The 22,257-nt window shown below is 43.7% G+C and overlaps 1 long non-coding RNA gene across 1 annotated transcript in view; it reads right to left on the minus strand.

Annotated features, from left to right (window-relative positions):
* Window positions 1-593: 593 nt before the first annotated feature.
* Window positions 594-22,257, minus strand: part of LOC130307342 (uncharacterized) — a 79,739-nt gene continuing 58,075 nt past the window's right edge. Inside the window, exons 2-3 of the long non-coding RNA XR_008856533.1 lie at window positions 8,817-8,870; window positions 594-1,041 (exon numbers count right to left, since the gene is read on the minus strand). This is a non-coding gene — a long non-coding RNA (uncharacterized LOC130307342). The remainder of the gene's footprint in view (window positions 1,042-8,816; window positions 8,871-22,257) is intronic.

Raw genomic sequence — 22,257 nt, forward strand, 5'->3', positions numbered from 1 at the left:
AGAAAGGTTCTGTTTTCCTGGCATTCAACAAAACCGTACTGGTCTATCAGACTGTCAGACAAAGAAATTTCACTTCAAAGAACGTGTTTCCATCCCTCGAGAGTAGTGTTGAGTAGCAGTTTTTTTTCTTCACACTACACATCACAGTGATCACCCCTCTCTGCTTTCAGCTTGTGTGGTGTAAAGAAGGCTCTAATACTACTGTGTGAGACTGGCGTACAAATTTTTGCATATGCTAATTTTCGCATATGCGAATTTTCGCTTGTGCTAATTTCGCACATGCTAATTTTCGCATATGCAAATTTCCACTTATGTTAATATTCGCATATGCGAATTACCGCATATGCGAAAATAAAATGCAAATATTACGAATATGCGAATTTAGCGAATATATGACGAATATTCGTCCATATATTCACCAAATATCGCGAATTCGAATATGGCCTATGCCACTCAACACTACTCCAGAGTTCAGTGGTGGAGTGCTTTACATAACTCCATCCAACTCTTGGCATTGTGCTTAGTGGTGTAAGGCTTGCATGCAGCTGCTCGGCCATGAAAGTCAATGCCATGAAGCTCATTGTTTTGTTGGTTTCCTGGTTTTTGGTTATTAATGCAGCAGTACTTTGGGGACTTTTATGTACAACCTTATGTATGACCTTATGTACTTCAGCATAGCCAAAACCAGCTTTTGTCTTTAAAAACACAGCAAACAGTGCATATTTCACATAGTTTAAAAATAAATCCTGACCATCTGGCCTTTAACTAAACAACATATGTGTTTCATACTAGTCTTGGTTCTCTCTTTTGGTTCCCACAGGCCTCAACATGCATGTCCTCTGCCCAGGCTGGGAGCGTTCCCTGAGAGGCTCAGTGGTCTCTTGCAGAGCTCTCACATGGCTCCTTATAAGCCTAACTTGCTATAGCCTTTTTCTTCTTTTCATTGGTCCTCTGAAGACTATCCAAACTTCAAGGGATATTGGCACTTGGAGTCACCAACATTTATTGCTAGGAAAGCCCAGTGCTGGAGGCAGATTTGCCCTGCAAAAAATAACATTAGACGATAATAAATTCATTGAATAAATGGATGCAGTTGGTTCTCCAAACTAAGACATCCTCTCCATAGTACCGTATTTTTCGCCGTATAAGACGCACTTTTTCTTCCCCAAAACTGGGGGAAAAAGTCAGTGCGTCTTATACGGCGAATACACCCCTATCGCGGCAGTCCCTGCGGCCATCAATGGCCGGGACCCGCGGCTAATACAGGACATCATCGATCGCGGTGATGCCCTGTATTAACCCTTCAAACGCGGCGATCAAAACTGACCGCCGCGTCTGAAGGGAAAGTGACACTAACCCGGCTGTTCAGTCGGACTGTTCGGGACCGCCGCGGCTCCCGAACAGCCTGACTGAATAGCCGGGTTAGTGCTTACAGGACAACGGGAGGGACCTTACCTGCCTCCTCAGTGTCTTCTCCGTTCAGGGATCCCCTGTATGGCCGGCGCTCTCCTTCCTCGTCATCACGTCGTCACGTATGTGCATCGGCGTGCGTAACGACGTGATGGCAGAGACGGAGAGCGAGGATACCCGGCCGGCAGCAGAGACGTTCCGGAGCGACGGTGACACGGCGACAGCGATGGAGCAACATCCAGGGCGGCGGTGACGGGTCCGCAGCGGCGGGGACACGTGAGTATTACCTCCTATCCAGTGGTCTTCAATCTGCGGACCTCCAGATGTTGCAAAACTACAACTTCCAGCATGCCCGGACAGCCAACGGCTGTCCGGGCATGCTGGGAGTTGTAGTTTTGCAACATCTGGAGGTCCGCAGGTTGAAGACCACTATTGGGTTCAAAATCTTTATTTTTTTAGATTTTGCACCTATAAATTGGGTGCGTCTTATACGCCGGTGCGTCTTATAGGGCGAAAAATTTGGTAATCCCATGCACTAATGGGAACGGCAGGGGAGCCTGCAAGTTGGGAATCACCCAGTAATGCTATCTGCTTGGCTATTTATGGAACTCCCTTCAACCTTAATGGATAGAGTCTCCTGCAAGCTTGGCTACCACTTTGTTGAGGTTTATGTGATGCAGTTCAAAAGAAATCCAGGCACTCATAGATGCTTTGCTGAGCTTCTTTTATTCAATTGTATACAGCCATAGCTATATATGAAATAAAATAATCTAAGATAACCATCTGCAAGTACATGGATTTCTTTTACACTGTATCACAGGCATGTGCACCACTAATGGTAAACTGAGTGACAACTGTTTTGTGGATTTAAAGGGGTTATTCAGGAATAGAAAAGAATAGCTGCTTTCTTTCAGAAACAGAGACACCTGTGATATTATAACTTAGTTTCATTAGCTTTAATTGAATTTAGTTACAATTCCTCACACAAACTGAGTACGAGACTGGTGATGTTTCTGGAAGAAAACAGCTATGGTTTTATAATCCTATATAACCCCTTTAAGTCCAGAAAACAGTTGTCCCCTCTTATTGAAATCTGTCATCAGTATCACCTGTACTAACCTATTGGTAAAGGTTTGTAGTGCTGGTTACACTAATTAAGGCTATACTTACAGATCCCCGATCCATGCCTCTGTTACGGCTACTCCTAACTACTCTGTTATGGCAATATTCTTAATATTATTCTTTTTCTTGATAGGACAATGGGGAGCTTGGTACATAGTGGGCGTGTCATCTTCATAGGAAAAGATTCCTGCCCCTGTGCTGAGGTTTCTATACTGCTGAAGGATGCTCCACTCTGCAGCATATTGCCTCTCCTCCTCTGTATCACCAGAACCTGCGGCAGGTTGCTCATGCGGAGCAGAGGTAGTATGCGGCAGAGTAAAAAGGAAGTGCTTCCTATGAAGATTGAAAACGGATGTCACGATGCACAGGGGGCTTGGAAACGCCTCACATCCACCAAGCTCCTAATTAACATATCAAGAATATCAGCATAACTAAAGTATCATCCGCACTACAAGCCTATGCCAATAGGTTAGTGCAAGGAATACTGATGACAGATTCCCTTTAACATATTTTTTTTTACAATTTCTGTTCTGCACTGATCATCTCAGGTAGGATTCCAATAAAAGGTAAAAACGGTATTTACTTGGCACTTCATAAAAAAAACGCACCTAACTAGTAACACATTGGACCTCCTTTGGCTTACAGAACTGTAAAAATTTGTCAAGGCATAAAGTCCACTGAGTGATTAAGTTGTTCAGCTGGAATATTGGTCTTTTGGCTGTTAAAGGGGTTATTCAGGGAAAAACTTTTTTTTAATATATCAACTGGCTCCCGAAAGTTATACAGATTTGTAAGTTACTTCTGTAAAAATTTTTAAATCCTTTCAGTACTTATGAGCTGCTGAAGCTGAGTTGTTCTTTCTGTCTAAGTGCCCTTGGATGACACCTGTTTCGGGAACTGTCCAGAGTAGAAGCAAATTCCCATAGCAAACCTCTTCTACTCTGTGCAGTTCCTGAGACAAGCAGAGATGTCAGCAGAGAGCACTGTTGCCAGATAGAAAACAACAACTCAACTTCAGCAGCTGATAATTATTGGAAGGATTAAGATTTTTTTAATAGAAGTAATTTACAAATCTGTTTAACTTTCTGGAGCCAGGTGATGTTAAAAATATTTTTTTCCCCTGGAATAACCCTTTAACCCCTTAGGGACTCACCCCATTTTCACCTTAAGGATTCAAAACAATGTTTGCACTTTTCTTTATTCCTCCTCACCTTCTAAAAATCATAATGTGTTCAATTTTGCACCTACAGACCCATATATAAGGGCTTGTTATTTGCATCACCAATTATACTTTGTAATGACATTACTTATTTTATAACATACAGTCATGGCTGTAAATGTTGGCACCCTTGAAATTTTTCAAGAAAATTAAGTATTTCTCACAGAAAAGGATTTGCTATACACATCTTTATTCCCTTTGTGTGTATTGGAACTAAACAAAAAAAGGCAGGAAAAAAAGTTAATTGGATATAATGTCATACCATACTTAAAAAATGGGCTGGACAAAATTATTGGCACCCTTAACTTAATATTTGGTTGCACACCCTTTGGAAAAAATAACTGAAATCAGTCGCTTCCTATAACCATCAATAAGCTTCTTACACCTCTCAGCCGGAATGTTGGACCACTCTTCCTTTGCAAACTGCTCCAGGTCTCTCTTATTGGAAGGGCGCCTTTTCTCAACAGCAATTTTAAGATCTCTCCACAGGTGTTCAATGGGATTTAGATCTGGACTCATTGCTGGCCACTTCAGAACTCCCCAGCGATTTGTTGCCATCCATTTCTGGGTGCTTTTTGACGTATGTTTAGAGTCATTGTCCTGCTGTAAGACCCAAGATCCCGGATGCAAATCCAGCTTTCTGACACTGGGCTGTTCAGTGTGATCCAAAATCCATTGGTAATCCTCAGATTTCATGATGCCTTGCACACATTCAAAGCACCCAGTGCCAGAGGCAGCAAAACAACCCCAAAACATCATTGAACCTCCACCATATTTCACTGTAGGTACTGTGTTCTTTTCTTTGTATTCCATTTTCAGTAAACAGTAGAGTGATGTGCTTTACCAAAAAGCTCTATATTGGTATCATCTTTCCACAAGACATTTTCCCAGAAGGATTTTGGCTTACTCAAGTTCATTTTGGCAAAATGTAGTCTTGCTTTTATGTCTCTGTGTCAGCAGTGGGGTCCTCCTGGGTCTCCTGCTATAGCGTTTAATTTCATTTAAATATTAACGGATAGTTTGCGCTGACACTGATGCTACCTGAGCCTGCAGGACAGCTTAAATATCTTTGGAACTTGTTTGGGGCAGCTTATCTACCATCCGGACTATCCTGAGTTCACACCTTTCATCAATTTTTCTCTTCCGTCCAATCCCAGGGAGATTAGCTACAGTGCCATGAATTGCAAACTTCTTGATTATGTTGTGCACTGTGGACCAAGGCAAATCTAAATCTCTGGAGATGGACTTGTAACCTTGAAATTGTTGATATTTTCCCACAATTTTGGTTCTCAAGACAGTTCTCTTCTCTTTCTGTTGTCCATGCTTAGTGTGGCACACACAGACAAACACACAGACAAACAATGCAAACACACAGACAAACAGGACAAACACACAGACAAACAATGCAAATACTAAGTGAACTTCTCTCCTTTATATCTGCTTTCAGATGTGATTTTTATGTTGCCCATACCTGTTCCTTGCCCCCAGGTGAGTTTAAAGGAGCATCACATGCTTGAAACAATCTTATTTATCCACAATTTTGAAAGGGTGCCAATAATTTTGTCCAGACCATTTTTGGAGTTTGGTGTGACATTATGTCCAATTTCCATTTTTTCCTACCTTTTTTGGTTTAGTTCTAATACACACAAATGGAATAAACATGTGTATAGCAAAACATGTGTTACTGCAATTCTTTTGTGTGAGAAATACTTCATGAGTGCCAACATTTACGGCCATAACTGTATACTGCAGCGGAACAAAAGATATTATTTGTGGGGTGAAATAAAAAAATGCAATTTTGCTACTTTTCAGGGCTTCTATTTCTACGCAGTGCACTTTTTGGTAAAAATGATACCTTATCTTTATTCTGTAGGTCCATATGGTTGCATAGATACCCAATTTACCCATATTTTACCAGTATTTTATTTATTTTACTACTTTAAAAATATTATAACTACGCAGAGTTTTTCAGTTTTTGCATTTTCGCTTTTTCCTCCTTACCTTTTAAAAATCATAACCCTTTCAATTTTCCACCTAAAAATCCATATTACAGCTTATTTTTTGCATCACCAATTCTATTTTGCAGTGACATTAGTAATTTTACCCAAAAATCCACGTCGAAACGGAAAAAAAAATCATTGTGCGACAAAATCGAAGAAAAAACGCCATTTTGGGGCTTCCGTTTCTACACAGTGCATATTTCGGTAAAAATGACACCTTTTCATTATTCTGTAGGTCCATACGATTTAATTGGTACCCTACTTATATAGGTTTAATTTTGTCGTACTTCTGGAAAAAATCATAACTACATGCAGGAAAATGTATACGTTCAAAAATGTCCTCTTCTGACCCCTATAACTTTTTTATTTTTGACCCTGCGGCATATCGCGGGAGCCGACGCAGGACTTAAATATACGTCCTTCGTCATTAAGGGGTTAAAATTGTCATCTAACCCCTATAACTTTTTCATTTTTCCACGTATAGGGCTGTATTAGGGCAAATTTTTTGCGCATTGGTCTGTAGTTTTTACCGGTACCATTTTTGTTTTGATGGGATTTTTTGATTGCTTTTTATTAATATTTTTATGGTATATAAAGTGACCAAAAATTCAAAATTTTTGACTTTTTTTTTAACGTGTACGCCATCAATTGTGCGGTTTAGTTAACCTTATATTTTATTAGTTCGGACATTTACGTACGTGGTGTCTATACCATGCAATCTTTTGATTGCATACACTGATCAATGTTATGCCATAGCATAACATTGAACAGTGTTCTCGGTGCTCTGCTCCTCCTGCCCGCTGGGCCAGCTTGGAGCAGTAGATCGCCGATCGGATGACCAGGAGGCAGGTGAGGACCCTCATGTCACTCAGTAAGCTGATCGGGACATTGCGATTCTGTCACGATAGTCCCGATCAGCTCCGCTAAACTGCTGGGACAGTTTTACTTTCACTTTAGAAGCCGCGATCAATTTTGATTGCGGTGTCTAAGGGGTTAATGCAGGGCATCGTCCCGATCGGCGGTGCCCGGCATTAACCCTGGGTCCTGGCTGCTGATAGGTGTCGGGACCCACGGGATTTGAATAGTGAGCTTGCTTTAAACCCCGGTAACGGGACTACTGTATGTTTTCTTTGATCAAACCATAACTGATATACTCTTGAGGTTGGCAGTCTTGAATATCTTGGCCCTACCTAGTCTAGCACCAGTGACCATGCCATTTCTAGAAGCTGATGGTATTAAATTCACTTATATCCTTCTCTGTACAATGACTTATTTATAGGTCACAGAACATCCATAGAAAAGTCTCCCTTAGACACCAATGAAAAGCTCCTGTCCATATAGATGCTTTAAAGCACATAATTAAATGCTATTTAAAGCATCTCAGGCAAGATGGTTTACAATTGGAAAATAAGAACAGATAAGAAAAATGCAATGCATCAGTATGAGGTGTAAGGAAGTAGCTGGTAAAACAGTGGATGGGAGATATGTATTACTGACGTTTCTTCATTCAGTGTGATAAGACTGGAGTTTGGGTCTGGATTTTGGGAGTAACTAAAGGTTCTGGCCATAAAGCTACAACCATACACCAGTTCGGTGTGGTGTTGCAATACTAAACCTGATATACTGCATTCTGCAAGTAGAACTCATTGTTGTATGTGATTGTCATGCATGGGCAGGTAATCAGTGCACTCCTTTACTCACCCCCAACCACTGTCCCTGCCTACTGCGTAATCCCCCGTGACGGTGACTCCACAACTAGAAGATGGTTCCTACTCTGAACTAAGTGCAGGGACGTCTCAGGTCAAAACAACAAACAATACACAATACAGTAAAGGTCAGGGGGAGCAGTCAGAATACTGTGGGTTAACATGCACAGAATAATAATCTCAGAGGGAGACAAACATAAATTGGATAGTCAGCAAGCCGGAGCAAAAAGCCAAGAGGACAACAGAAGTACCAAATCGTACAGCAAAGTGTTAACCAAATATCAGTGCTGAAGTCACAGATCCAGAACACTGCAGACTTCAATAAGCAGAGCTAGCAAGATGTGGAAATAAAAGCGATACCTCATTGGCCAGAGTAACACAAGACAGGATAGGTCAGGGCGTTGTCACAGTCACCACAAACTTTGCTAATAAACAAATACACCTCTTAGGGTCATATGTGCCATATTTTGCTACGTATTTGCTGCTGCACATTTTACTACTCATTGAAGTCAATGGGTAGCAAAACCAGCTTCAGAAAACATGCAGCAAAATACGGCACATGTGACTCTACCATTACAGTGATGTATTGATCCCAAGATGACAGAACTGTGATATCTGTCTGTTTGAGTCTGTTTGCTGGCTGGCAAGGCTGTTTGAAGGATCCTGTTCTACACAGGCATTATTTATGGAGAATGTAGTAGCTTGTAATATGTGAATGGGGGTCACAAGACCATCATTTCTGGCTAGTTTAAGTGAATCCCATATCTATCAGACATTTTCAATATGGCATTTACTTTAAAGCAGTGTATGTAATCTGCTAGAAAAAGTCACATGGAGATATGTGAAAGGGAAATGTCATCCGAATTTAACAAGGTGAATTTTACGAACATATTTAAATGTTCTGCCAACCAGACAGACGAATCATACAAGGACAGTAGCTGGTTCTTGTAAAACCGTGTGGTGCTCAAATGTTTTGTTGACAGTTCACTGTATTTAAAATACTGTACATTCTGGAAAAATTCCAGTCTAAAACAAAGCTCCTTTGTTCTTATTACTACCATATGACATTAACTAAATATTTTAGTAAAAGCGTGTGAAAGGAAGAACTGAACCCTCACAAATGCAGCAACATGTTTAAATAAACACTACATCTACGTACCAAACTGGGCATCTTGTAAAAATTCTACACTCATTCTTAAAATAGAAGGTTCTTCATAGTAGACTGTATAATATACATACGGCACATCTGCTTTGCACATATGTGAGGTTTTATGAGAAGTTTTTTTTTTATTCATTTATACTACACACCAAAATAACAAGGGAAATAGGGACTGTTAATATTTGAAGAACTATACTCACATGGTTGATTAATCTTGTATATAGTAGCACTGGTATGCACAGGAAGTAGTAAATCTGTGAAGGAGATACAATATTATGTGGTCAGCCTGCAGCCCGCATCTCATGCACAGCGGTGTACATAAGTGTAATGTGCTATGAACAAGTCCATAAAGATACATTAAAGAGAAAATAGAGAGGATTCATGACAGCTGCAACTGTAAGAGGAAATTCCAAGTCTGTGTGTTTATGATGTAAAATAATTTTTTTATTTATTTAATTGTTCTTCACACTTGTACATATAACATGTTTTACAGAACTGTACACTGGTTGTCATCACATGTCAGTTCAATTTTGCAGATGCATGCTTTGCTGTATGTATAAACCCTTAAGGGCGAAAAGCGTACAGGTATGCCCTTGCATCCTGGTACTCAAGGATCAATGGTGTACTTGTATGCCCTGGGCCGTTAATGGGGTTTTAAGCATGCTCACGAGCTGATCATGCTTCATACCAAGTGAGTCCCGGTTGCTATCAGCAGCCAGAACCCACGTTTAATGCCGGGCTTTGCCAATCGGGCCAATGCCCGGCACTAACTCTATAGACGCCGCAATCAAATTGCGCCAGTTGGGCAGCTGATCGGGACATCTGTGGCAAAATCGCAGGTCCCGATCAGCTGAGTGGATAGCAAGAGGGCCCTTACCTACCTCCTCCCCATACGATCGGTGCTCTCAAGCTCTGGCCAGGCTCTGCAGGCTAGAACAGCAGAGCACCGATAACACTGATCAAAACACTGACTCAAAAAAAAAGAGTTAATAAGTGAATTAACCCCTTCCCTAATAAAAGTTTGAATCTCCCCCTTTTTCTCATTTTATTAAGTAAAATAATGTAAACAAAAAGAAACATAATCATATGTGGCACCACCGCTTGCTTGAATGTCCCCATATAGCCTTGTGTGTGGAAAAATTAAAAAGTTATAGGGGTCAGAAGATGATAGTTTTAAATACACAAATTTTGGTGTATGTAGTTATAACAACTATAATAGTAGTTAAATAAAATAAAACCTACATAAATTAAGTATCGTTGTAATAGTATGTACCTACAGAATAAAGAGAAGGTGTCGTTTTTACCGAAAAGTGCACTGCACAGAAACATAAGCCCTAAAAAGTTACAAAATCATGTTTTTTTTTTCAAATTTCACTGTACAAATTTTTTGTTTTGCCATAGATAGGGATGTCCAGGTACCGATACTAGTATCGGTATCTGGGCGGATACTAAGCATTTGCATGATATCGGGGACTTGTTTAATGTCCCCGATACCATGTCCGATACCTGCTGCTGCGCGGCCCCGCTCTGCTGTCCCGTTCTCCCGATCCCATCATGGCGTCCTATGGAGGAGCATGTGACACACACGTCACTCCTCCTCCTCCCCTGCGCCCAGCGTAATGCTACGGAGGAAGCAGAGGGATGTGTATGTCACATGCTACTCCGTAGGACGCCGTGATGCGAATGGGAGAACGGGACAGTGGAGCGGCAACACCCAAGGACAGCCGCAGGTGAGCACTGTCTTTAAGGCAGGGCCTGCTGTCTATAAAGCGGGGGGCCTGCTGTCTATAAGGGGGACAAGAGGCAGCACTGTCTACAAGGGGGGGCCTGTTGTCTACAAGGGGGGCATGGGGGGGGGGCGCTGTCTACAAGGGGGACAAGAGGGGGTGTTGTCTACAAGAGGGGGGGGTGCTGTCTACAGGTGGAGGGCTGCGGTCTACAGGGGTGGGGCTGTGGTCTACAGGGGGGCTGCTACTAATGTCTGCAACTATCTATACTACAGCAGCCGTCTCCATTGCACACAACAAGGAACCCACATATCAGCACGGTAAGCAGCTCCAGAGACCAGGTCACCCTGGGGTCAGATTCCCTTTAAAATAAAAGTACTCGTACTTGGTATCGGGACATCCCTAGCCGTATATTATGTTATGAAATGATTAAAGGCATTACAAAGTACAATTGGTGATGCAAAAAACAGGCCATTTTATGGGTCTGTAGGTGCAAAATTGAAAGTGTTATGATTTTTGGAAAGGGGAGGAGGAAAAAAAAAAAAAAAAGGACAAAAAAAATTGCTGCCAGAAAGTTAAACAGATTTGTAAATTACTTTTATTTAAAAATCTTTCCAGTACTTATCAGATGCTCTATGCTACAGAGGAAGTTCTTTTCATTTTGAATTTCTTTTCGGTCTGACCACAGTGCTCTCTGCTGACACCTCTGTCCATGTCAGGAACTGTCCAGAGCTGGATAGGTTTCTATGGGGATTTGCTACTGCTCTGGACAGTTCTTGACGTGTTCATTTTCCTGGAGTCGACACAGAAGCGAATGGTTCCGTCTTTCTTCTTGACCAGGACAAGTGGTGCCGCCCGGGGGCTCTGACTTTATTGGATCACATCCGCCTCTTTCATGTCGGCCAGCATCTTCTTGACAGTCTGGTACCTGCCTGGCGCGACTGGACGGTGCCTTTCTTTGATAGGCGGACTGTCGCCGGTAAGGATTCGGTGCTGGATCATGGAAGTATGCCCGGATTCTGTGGGGTGTTTGTTGAGAGCCCCATGGTACCATTGACTTGGTCCCTTGGGGTAATGTCCTCTCCCACCTGGATTTGTGCTCACCAGGGCTCTGGTGGGCTCGCACCGGATCATTCAGCCACTTGGGCTGCATGCTGTCAGGCCACCAGATGTTCTGCTACAACGTCCTTCGACTGTAGGAGGTACAACTGAGCTACTGGAGTATATTATTTGGGTAAGACAGTAGCAGAATCAGACAGGTTCACTAACCGCACCGGGACTCTCCCGTTGGTGACAGTGTCAAGGCTTCTTGCAGCTCGGACAAGAGGAGGATCTTCTAATTGCATAGGTTCCAGCAAGGCCTGATAGTCCCTATTCTTGACTCTGGGACACCAGATGATGGTCTTCGTATTGGGTTGTAAGGTCACCGGCCTGATGTCTTGAACTTATACTCTGCAGATTTCACCTTACTTTTTGGCAAACTTCTGCTGGCTGGCTAGGTACGGACTTCCTCTTGCTCCGGTCCCTGGAGTTGTCATGTGAGCAATTGCACCTGTTTGTTAGGAGGGAAATAGTAAAAGACTAACAAACTCTGGATCCTCTCTTTGAAATCCCTCAAGGTGAAGCGGTCTCCATTGTAGGTAGGGAGGACAGTGTTTCCCATGAACACCGGTGCAGACGCTGGAACACCAGGGCTGTTGATGCTGACTGCAGGCGGGGGAGACAAGGTCCTGGCTACTGAAGCAGATGACAACCTCGCTGCTGGAGGGGATGGGGGGCTGGTGCCCGGTTGATCTGTAGTGCTGGGCTCTGACATTCTGTTGATGTTTGAGTGCGCTGTCGCTTTAAGAGAAATAAGGTGTGTTCCCCTTTAAGATGCTTGCTGGAGCGCTGCAGCGGCTATGACTTGACCAATGGGGGTACTGTAATGGATACTACCCCTCTATTTTGCATTCACCCGGTGATGGAAAGTCTTGCGACCAGACTTGCAGGCAGCAACGTGGTAACACTGATGGCTATGGGGACCGGAGACTTGATACTAACAATCGTTGGTGTTTGCAGAATTTGAGCTGCAGCGGGTGCTTGACAGAGGACAGCGGAGACGAGTGCAGCAGCCGGAGCTTCCAATATGGCTGCACCCAGGGAACTTACGGTTTTGGTCCGGTCGGCAAAATCTTCCCCTGTGCAACACAGGGTGGCTCTTTGGTTCCTCCTTGCTGTACTGAAGAGGCGTCACCACTGGGGACTGATGGGGCCAAGCTGCGACTGCACGTGCTTGCGGGAAACACCAGACCAAGTTAACCCTTTCAGGTACAGACTCTCTACATTTCACAATGGCAGCAAACAATCTTTTCTTCCTTCACCTCCACCTCTATTTCACAAGTGCCTCTTGACATAAACTTTTCACAGACAAAGTCCTGTACACTTTCTGGCACAATTTTTGTCGCTCGGGTTTTACTCTGCAAAGCTGGACAAAGTTCAGCCGGGAGGTACTTTAGGCACAAGGCGCACACCCCTATCCTGTTCGTGATGCCAAAAGTTGCGGTAGAGGGTGTGATGCAGGGCAGAAGGAATTACCCTAGGGGCAGATGGCATTAACCCCTTATATTCGTGATGCCAGGGCGTGGCTCATACTCAATACCACCCAAAGGTATACCGCTGGATCCTGGGCTAGGTGGACTAGTCTATACAGTTTAGCCAGGCCCACGGAGGTGACCAGTGACTTCAGAGACCTTGGGGCTTGCTGGGACTTGCAGTGGACTGGGACAATTGTGATGCAGGCCACGCTGACGGAAGACAGGTTGACTTTGACTGAGACTGACTATACCCCTTTTGTAGCTTACCAGCTCTTACTGAGACCTGTAGGTAGTGGACTTGTAGATTTGTGGCTGCTTTACAAACTTTAGGCCTCTTAGGACTTGACTGCACTGTAGTTCAGCAAAGACTAAGAGAAGAGCTCCAAGAGAGTGAAGAGACTCCTCCCAGGGCTTATATATGGGAGACTCTGGTGAGGTCCAATAGGTCATCCTTGGGTCACATGGTCACTGACACCTCGCTGGGTTACAATCACGACAGATGTTTAACCACATGACAACTGTTCTTAAAGTTACAGCATAATAATAATTGTACAAGGGGAACAGATGCAGGGGAGGGGGGGGGGGGGGCAGGGGACACTGCAGGGAGGCTGCCTGACATGCCAGCAAGGGTACAGAAGTACAACTCCTGTACTGGGCCACCACAGTATTATCGGTGATCTCCTTCTCTGGTCTGCTAGAAGGCAGACCAGAAATGAAGGCGCTGGAAGAGTGGTGGTGATGGGACCTCCGTCTGGGGTGACTGGATTCCCACGGCTGGGCTGCTGACAACCCAACACACCACTAGAATGGCAGCATGGCAGATCTGTATTGATCATTGCATCTTAGGGGTTAAGGATGGACATAAGAGCGATTGCTGATGTCTACCATTACCGGCAGGTCCCTAACTGCTGAAAGCAGCCGAACGAGCGCAGTAAATGTACGTCCTGGTGCGTTATTTACCAGGATGTACATTTATGTCCTATGTCCTTAAAGCATACCTGTCAGATCCCCAAAAAATTAAAATAATAATAATACTCAGTACCTAATCCTGACCATTAGCAGGATTTTTATGTGTCTGGCACCTTTATTTTTTATTATTACAAATTTACTGTAGCTCACTTACTTGAACTTCTCTCAAAGGCAGGGGAAGTTGCCTCACTGTGTAAGCCTCCACCCCCTCCTTCAGTATTCTGTCTGCTCACATCTCCCCTAGGGTTAGCAATATTACAACATTCAGCATGCCATGACAATGAGGACATGCTGGGAGTTGTAGTATTGCTAACCCTAGGGCAGATGTGAGTGGCAGGCGGGCAGAGAAGTGAGTTGCAGTAAAGTCAGAGGCGGCCTCACTACACCTGGCGGACATGTAAGCGCCGGGCAGGTGGACATGTAAGCGGCGGTGGTGGCAGCCAGATAAGCTAGCGGCGTCAGTAGCGGGGGCTCATATATATATGTATATACACATGGCAGCGGCTGGATATGTGAGCGACGGCAGTAGCGAGGGCTCATATATTATATATATATATATATATATATATACACACCGCGGCAGCCGGATAAGTGAGCGGCGGCAGTAGCGGGGGCTCATATATATGTACACTGCTCAAAAAAACTAAAGGGAACTTAACAACACAATGTAACTCCAAGTCAATCACACTTCTGTGAAATCACACTGTCCACTCAGGAAGCAACACTGATTGACAATCAATTTCACTTGCTGTTGTGCAAATGGAACAGACAACAGGTAGAAATTATAGGCAATTAGCAAGACACCCCCAATAAAGGAGTGGCTCTGCAGGGGGTGACCACAGACCACTTCTCAGTTCCTATGCTTCCTGGCTGATGTTTTGGTCACTTTTCAATGCTGGTGGTGCTTTCACTCTAGTGGTAGGATGAGACGGAGTCTACAACCCACACAAGTGGCTCAGGTAGTGCAGCTCATCCAGGATGGCACATCAATGCGAGCTGTGGCAAGAAGGTTTGCTGTGTCTGTCAGTGTACTGTCCAGAGCATGGAGGCACTACCAGGAGACAGGCCAGTACATCAGGAGAAGTGGAGGAGGCCGTAGGAGGGCAACAACCCAGCAGGAGGATCGCTACCTCCGCCTTTGTGCAAGGAGGAGCACTGCCAGAGCCCTGCAAAATTACCTCCATTAGGCCACAAATGTGCATGTTTCCACACAAACGGTCAGAAAGAGACTCCATGAGGGTGGTATGAGGGCCCGATGTCCACAGGTTAGGGTTGTGCTTACCGCTCAATACCGTGCAGTATGTTTGGCATTTGCCAGAGAACACCAAGATTGGCAAATTTGCCACTGGTGCCCGGTGCTCTTCACAGATGAAAGCAAGTTCACACTGACTGAGCACATGTGACAGACATGACAGAGTCTGGAGACACTGTGGAAAATGTTCTGCTGCCTGCAACATCCTCCAGCATGACTGGTTTGGCGGTGGGCCATTAATGGTGTTGGGTGGCATTTCTTTGGGTGCTGCACAGCCCTCCATGTGTTTGCCAGAGGTAGCCTAACTGCCATAAGGTACCAAGATGAGATCCTCAGACCCCTTGTGAGATCATTTGCTGGTGCGGTTGGCCCTGGATTCCTCTTAATGCAAGAGAATGCTAGACCTCATGTGGCTGGAGTGTGTCAGCAGTTCCTGCAAGAGGAAGTCATTGATGCTATGGACTGGCCCATCTGTTCCCCAGACCTGATTCTGGTTGAGCACATCTGGGACATCATGTCTCGCTCCATCCACCAACGTCACGTTGCACCACAGACTGTCCAGGAGTTGGCGGATTCTTTAGTCCAGGTCTGGGAGGACATCCCTCAGGAGACCATCTCATAGGGATCATGCCATGCAATGTAGGGAGGTCATGTGGGCCTGTGGAGGCCAGACACACTACTGAGCCTCATTTTGACTTGTTTTAAGGACATTACATCACAGTTGGATCAGCCTGTAGTGTGGTTTTCCACTATGATTTTGAGTGTGACTCCATATCCAGACCTCCATGGGTTGATAAATTAGATTTTCATTGATAATTTTTTGTGATTTTGTTGTCAGCACGTTCAACTATGTAAAGTCGGAAGTATTTCATACGATTAGTTCATTCATTCAGATCTGTGAAAACAGATCTGGGAGATCTGCATCATCCGCTCTGGGGAAAAAACAGCTGATGTCAGCTGATGTGGAGCTCCATGTGGGGAAAACTCCTGCAGGTCTTTACTTACCCTGTGCTTGCTCCCAGCGACTGTGCCTTCCTGCAGGCAGAGTGACAGGCCAGGAGCAAAGGTAGCAGAACAGTGTCAAGAGTGTTTACGCATCATCATGATGCTGCCTCTAGATTCGTTGGTGTCCCAGCAGGTATGGGGACCCCTGGAGGCCGGTTTTTCAAGCCATGATTTCTATAAAGATTTAATAAAATTTTCTGATGAACTATATTAGAAAAGTTAATGTTTTGCCAAGATGTACAACATATAAAAAGTTTTTGTACCTGACAGTGCCCATTTAAGGTGTTAAATCTCTCCTTTCATAGATAGACATTGTTTATGGCAGAACATTCCCTGGAAGATGTGTTTTCATCAAACAATAAATTTAAAGGCTCCTAAGCCGAAATGCATTGGTCTCTGCTTTACCATTATATTCCCCGATGTTTTTACCAGTATTCCCCAATGTTTTTAATGAAGATAAATTAAAGTTCCTATATTTTACTTATGCTGTGTCCGTAAGTGTTGGGAGATCTTCGCTCCATGGAGAGTGCAATTGTTCCTAATAAATTTAATATTCACATAAAACATGTATTTTCTCATTTGTCAGCTGAACACCGTATGAACACACTGAACATATGCTGGGCAATAATCAGGAAATACTGTTTGAGGGAATGTTCATTGGCTCATTCAATGGGGAAAAAAGAGTTCTTTAGTGTCATTTTATAGCTTCCGGTGTTCTGACTAACAGGAAAAAACGAAAATGGAAAAACGAGTCCTTAAGGGGTTAAAAGTACAAATAGTCAAACAAATGGGGGAGCTTGGCAAAGAAAGTAAAAACAGCATTGTTATCGGAGCCAAAGCTTAAAAACTAAATGAAAAAGTTTTTTTTTTGTTTTGTTTGTTTTTTGGACTAACCACAGATCCTCTTTAATAGAAGCTCAGTTGTACTAGCATGAAAAGATAGGGAAATTATACACCTACATAATGCTCCTTATGCAAGATGGTGGTCTCTTGCGAAGGAAACTGTACTCCCTCGATTCCTAAAGACTGCAAATCTACTAAGTTTTTGTCAAATGATGCATGAATTTGAGCTGTTACAAGGTGCATGCACCATGCTGTACTGAGTATACAAGAAATAAAGGAGGAAAAAGAATGTCTCCAATATGGCCAGCCCATATGATCTATTTGCAGTTAACTTTCATAAGAAGTGGTCAACGCTTTGAAAATATGTTTAATCTAATTGTACACTAATATTATATAGGTAGAAGCCAAGCCATCATTTCTCATACATGTTCATGGTTGGATTAGATTTCATATATATTCTGACAGAGAGAACCTGACTTGCGTATAAAGAATGTTGCTTGTTAAATTACTAACCTTTCACACAAGCTCTATAATCCTAACCACTTAAATATGACACATTGCAAACATGTAAATGTTTGGCGGTGGCTTTGTGGCCATTACAGTTGATATTAAAAAAACAACACAAATTTGAAAAAAAAAAAAGCAATGCACTAACATAAACTTATGCTGTGTCACCACTTACATATGAATTTAACACAAATTTATTATAAAAAGAAAAACAACATTTTTTCTCATGCAAAAGGGACTACGGAATTGAGCTTATTTTTAAACTGTATACTAGTAGTAGACCATCTGTGGTACTCATATTCCGGCAATAGTTACATGATCCCCCAATATCCCCTGAAAAATAGTCCTATGAGAATACATCTAAATGGGCACTGTCATTTGCAAAAATGTTTTAATGTTTTATATAATGTAAATAATAAAATTATATGCATATTTTTAAGATACAACGGTTAAAAAATTTGTATTTTTTTGGGTAAACAAATGGTTTATATGTCTTACCATTAGGTGTCCCTTTACTGTCCAGACCACTGTCATGTCTGTCTGTGTGTCTTGACCGGGACAAACTACAGGAAGTGTTGGCGGGCAAGCAGGGCTCTGTGGCTTCTGGCTTGTGTGAGCTTGGATTATGTCACAGAGCTTCACTGCACAGAGCCCTGCTTGTCTTCAGTGTACAGAGCCCTGCTTGTCCTCAGTGTACAGAGCCCTCCTTGTCCTCAGTGTACAGAGTCCTCCTTGTCCTCACTGCACAGAGCCCTGCTTGTCCTCAGTGTACAGAGCCCTGCTTGTCCTCAGTGTACAGAGCCCTCCTTGTCCTCAGTGTACAGAGCCCTCCTTGTCCTCAGTGTACAGAGCCCTGCTTGTCTTCAGTGCACAGAGCCATGCTTGTCCTCAGTGTACAGAGCCCTGCTTGTCCTCAGTGTATAGAGCCATGCTTGTCCTCTTTGCGCAGAGCCCTGCTTGTCCTCAGAACACAGAGCCCTGCTTGTCCTCAGTGTACAGAGCCTTGCTTGTCCTCAGTGTACAGAGCCCTGCTTTTCTGAGCCCTGCTTGTCCTCAGTGTACAGAACCCTGCTTGTCCTCAGTGTACAGAGTCCTGCCTGTCCTCAGTGTGCAGAGCCCTGCTTGTCCTCAGTGTACAGAGCCCTGCTTGTCCTAAGTGTACAGAGCCCTGCTTGTTCACCCTCACTTCCTGTATTTTGTTCCTGCCCCTGCCAAGACACACTGGCAATAACTGCAGGGACAAGACAATATTTTTTTTCACCCAAAAATATACACTTTTTTATGTTTATTAATGTTCATTATGTTTACTACAAATATACATATAATGTTATGTACATTTTTTGCAAATGAAAGGGCCCATTTAAATAGCAACAAGGTGTAATGCAGAGAATGTAGTGGTCTAGGACAGTGCAGACGTTAAAGAAGTTATCCAGGATTGAAAAACATAGTTTTTTTCTTCCGGAAACAGTGCCAATCTTGTTCTCAGTTTTAATGTGGCGTTGCAGCTCAGCTGAAGTGAACAGAGCTGTGTTATAATAACACACATAAGGCTGTGTTCACACTACGTTTTGTCCCATACGGGAGCGCATACGGCAGGGGGGAGCTAAAAGCTCGCGCTCCCGTATGTGACCGTATGCGCTCCCGTATGTCATTCATTTCAATGAGCCGGCCGGAGTGAAACGTTCGGTCCGGTCGGCTCATTTTTGCGCCGTATGCGCTTTTACAACCGGACCTAAAACCGTGGTTGACCACAGTTTTAGGTCCGGTTGTAAAAGCGCATACGGCGCAAAAATGAGCCGACCGGACCGAACGTTTCACTCCGGCCGGCTCATTGAAATGAATGACATACGGGAGCGCATACGGTCACATACGGGAGCGCGAGCTTTTACCTCCCCCCTGCCGTATGCGCTCCCGTATGGGACAAAACGTAGTGTGAACCCAGCCTAACCTGAGAACAGGTGAGGAGTTGTTTTTAGAAGAAGGTAGAAAGGTTTTTCTAATCCTGGATAACCCCTATAATGTGTGTTGTTTGTCTGGTGGCCTATAGCAATAAATGTATTAGTGTCAGCATCCCTGGTAATCCATGACTGTAAAGAGTTCACAATAATTATTACTGGTGGTCTTACTGTAGGAGTAATGTTGTGTACTTGTGTACTTTTTGCACAACCCAGAGGTCTAGGGCAGTGTAGGAGTTCATGCCTGTTTGGCTGGTGGTCTATGGCAGAAAATATGTGAATCTGACTTATTTCGGATCATGATTCAAGTTTGGAAGACCCCCGATTATACCCCCCCCCCCCCAAAAAAAAAATAAAAAAAGCATGTATAGGAGCAGGGACTCTTGTTGAAGGTAGGATTCCCTACTCCTGTACACTACACTGAGTGTCTGAGCTGAGTGCAGAGTCCAGCCTAGTTAATGTAGTGAGTGGAAGCTGGGATACTGCATTGCCACTTATCTCTGGGCTTCTGGGCTACTCAGTATACAGGATTTCTGAGTAAAAATCTGAGTAAATCCGAACAGGACTTCTTGGATTGACAGGAATAACCCAGAATAACACAGACTACTTGACAGCTTTCCCTATTTGATTGTATGTGAAGACAAGCTGTCAATCAGCCAGTGTGAGTGGGGACACCAACTGTCTCCTAGTTAGCCACAATTGCAATGGCTATGAACCATATAGCTACTTCACAGTTTAGTCCAGTTCAGTGTTAGGCTTTAATACCTGAAACAAGGACCACTGATGTTGAAAACAAGCTAAAGTATTGTAATTTGTATTACTGGGTACAGGACAACCCAAATACACTAAATTAACTATAAGACTCTAGTACATCAGTGTCTGGCTTTTCCTATATTCTTAAATCTTGAATGTTATTTTCTTAATAACTATTAAAATAATAGACAGAAACATAATATTTCAGTCACAGCTGATTCTTTTGACCCATAATAATTCCTGCAAAAAGAACTGATCACCTTGTGCCATTTTGACTTGTATACCTGTAAAGCTGGCCATACACTTCCAGTAACTGTTGGACAAATGTCAATTTGGTTGATAGCTGTATAAGCGTTTGGTGAGGTCAAATGTTTATGTTTAGCCTATAGAAAGGGGTAAGCCACTGCCAAACTGCTATGAAGCTGACTTATCCCTCCCAGATCAAAAGGGTCAGGCACTAAAAATCCAACACCTCCGACCCTTCTCTCAACCAACATAATCTGTCAGTGGACAGTCAAGGGGTCGCCATACATCTTAGACAGTGGACTGAACCCATTGAAGTTGGTGGGTTCAGGCGACTTTAGTATAAGATACAGCAGCATTTAGCATTTCTTGAAGTTCTATGACTTCAGTTCTATGAGTTCAAATGGATGCAGTTTTGTTTTGGTATAACAGTTGGTGAACACTTGAAGGGGTACTCTGGTGGAAAACATTTTTTTGAATCAATTGGTGCAGAAAGTTAAACAGATTAGTAAATTACTTCTATTAAAAAATCTTTAATATTCCAGTACTTCTTAGCAGCTGTATGCTACAGAGGAAATTATTTTCTTTTTGAATTTCTTTTTTGTCTTGTCCACAGTGCTCTCTGCTGACACCTGATGCCCATATCAGGAACTGTCCTGAGCAGGAAAAAATCCCCATAGCAAACCTATGCTGCTCTGGACAGTTCCTGACATGGACAGAGGTGTCAGCAGAGAGCACTGTGGCCAAGACAAAAAATAAATTCAAAAGGAATAGAATTTCCTCTGTAGCATACAGCTGCTAATAAGTACTGAAAGGATTAAGATTTTTAAATAGATGTAATTTACAAATCTGTTTAACTTTCTGGCACTTGTTCAATAAAAAAAAAAAAAAAAAGTTTTCCACCGGAGTACCCCTTTAACCCCTTCCCGCAGAATGTCATATATAAACGCCGGGTTGTGCAGTGCGTTCGCGCATCCCGGCGTTTATAAATGACATGCAGTTAATCCGGCGATGCGCAGCATCGCACGGGTTAACTGGCAGAAGTCCTGCTGTTTCCAGCAGGGGACAACTTCTGCTTCACCCCCAGGACCATCAATTGATGGTCCTGGTCAGCGATCACTGTGATTGGTCCCTGTGGACCAATCACAGTGATCTGGGGTGAAAGTTCAGATCCCCCGCACTGCCCGCCCCTGGAAGTCGGGCAGAACGGGGGACGATGGCTGCGGGGGCTCGCGGGGACCTGCGGCATTCGGGGGGAACACGTGGGGACCGGCGGACTTACCTGATCCAGCGGCGGGACCGAGGAGCAGCGCGGGACCGGCCACGTGGACGAGCAGCGACTGGTAAGTATGTGGTCCTCAGAGGCAGCAGTGAAGCTCTTCACTGCTGCTTCTAGGAGTCTGAAAACTACAACTCCCAGCATGCCTAGACAGCCTTTGGCTGTCCGGGCATGCTGGGAGTTGTAGTTTTGCAACATTTGGAGGGCCCCAGTTTGGAGACCATTGTATAATGGTCTCCAATCTGTGCTCTTCCAGCTGTTGCAAAACTACAACTCCCAGCATGCACTGACTGTCCAGGCATGCTGGGAGTTTTAGTTAAGCAACATCTGGCCCTTCAGATGTTGCCGAACTACAACTCCCAGCATGCCCTTCAGCTGTCTGGGCATGCTGGGAGTTGTAGTTTTGCAACAGCTGGAGACACACTGGTTGGGAAACATTGTTTCTAACTCAATGTTTCCTAACCTGTGTGCCTCCAGCTGTTGCAAAACTATAACTCCCAGCATGCACTAAAAGACCATGCATGCTGGGAGT

The sequence above is a fragment of the Hyla sarda genome, chromosome 1, assembly GCF_029499605.1.
Source record: "Hyla sarda isolate aHylSar1 chromosome 1, aHylSar1.hap1, whole genome shotgun sequence".
In the NCBI taxonomy this organism is placed as follows: Eukaryota; Metazoa; Chordata; class Amphibia; order Anura; family Hylidae; genus Hyla; species Hyla sarda.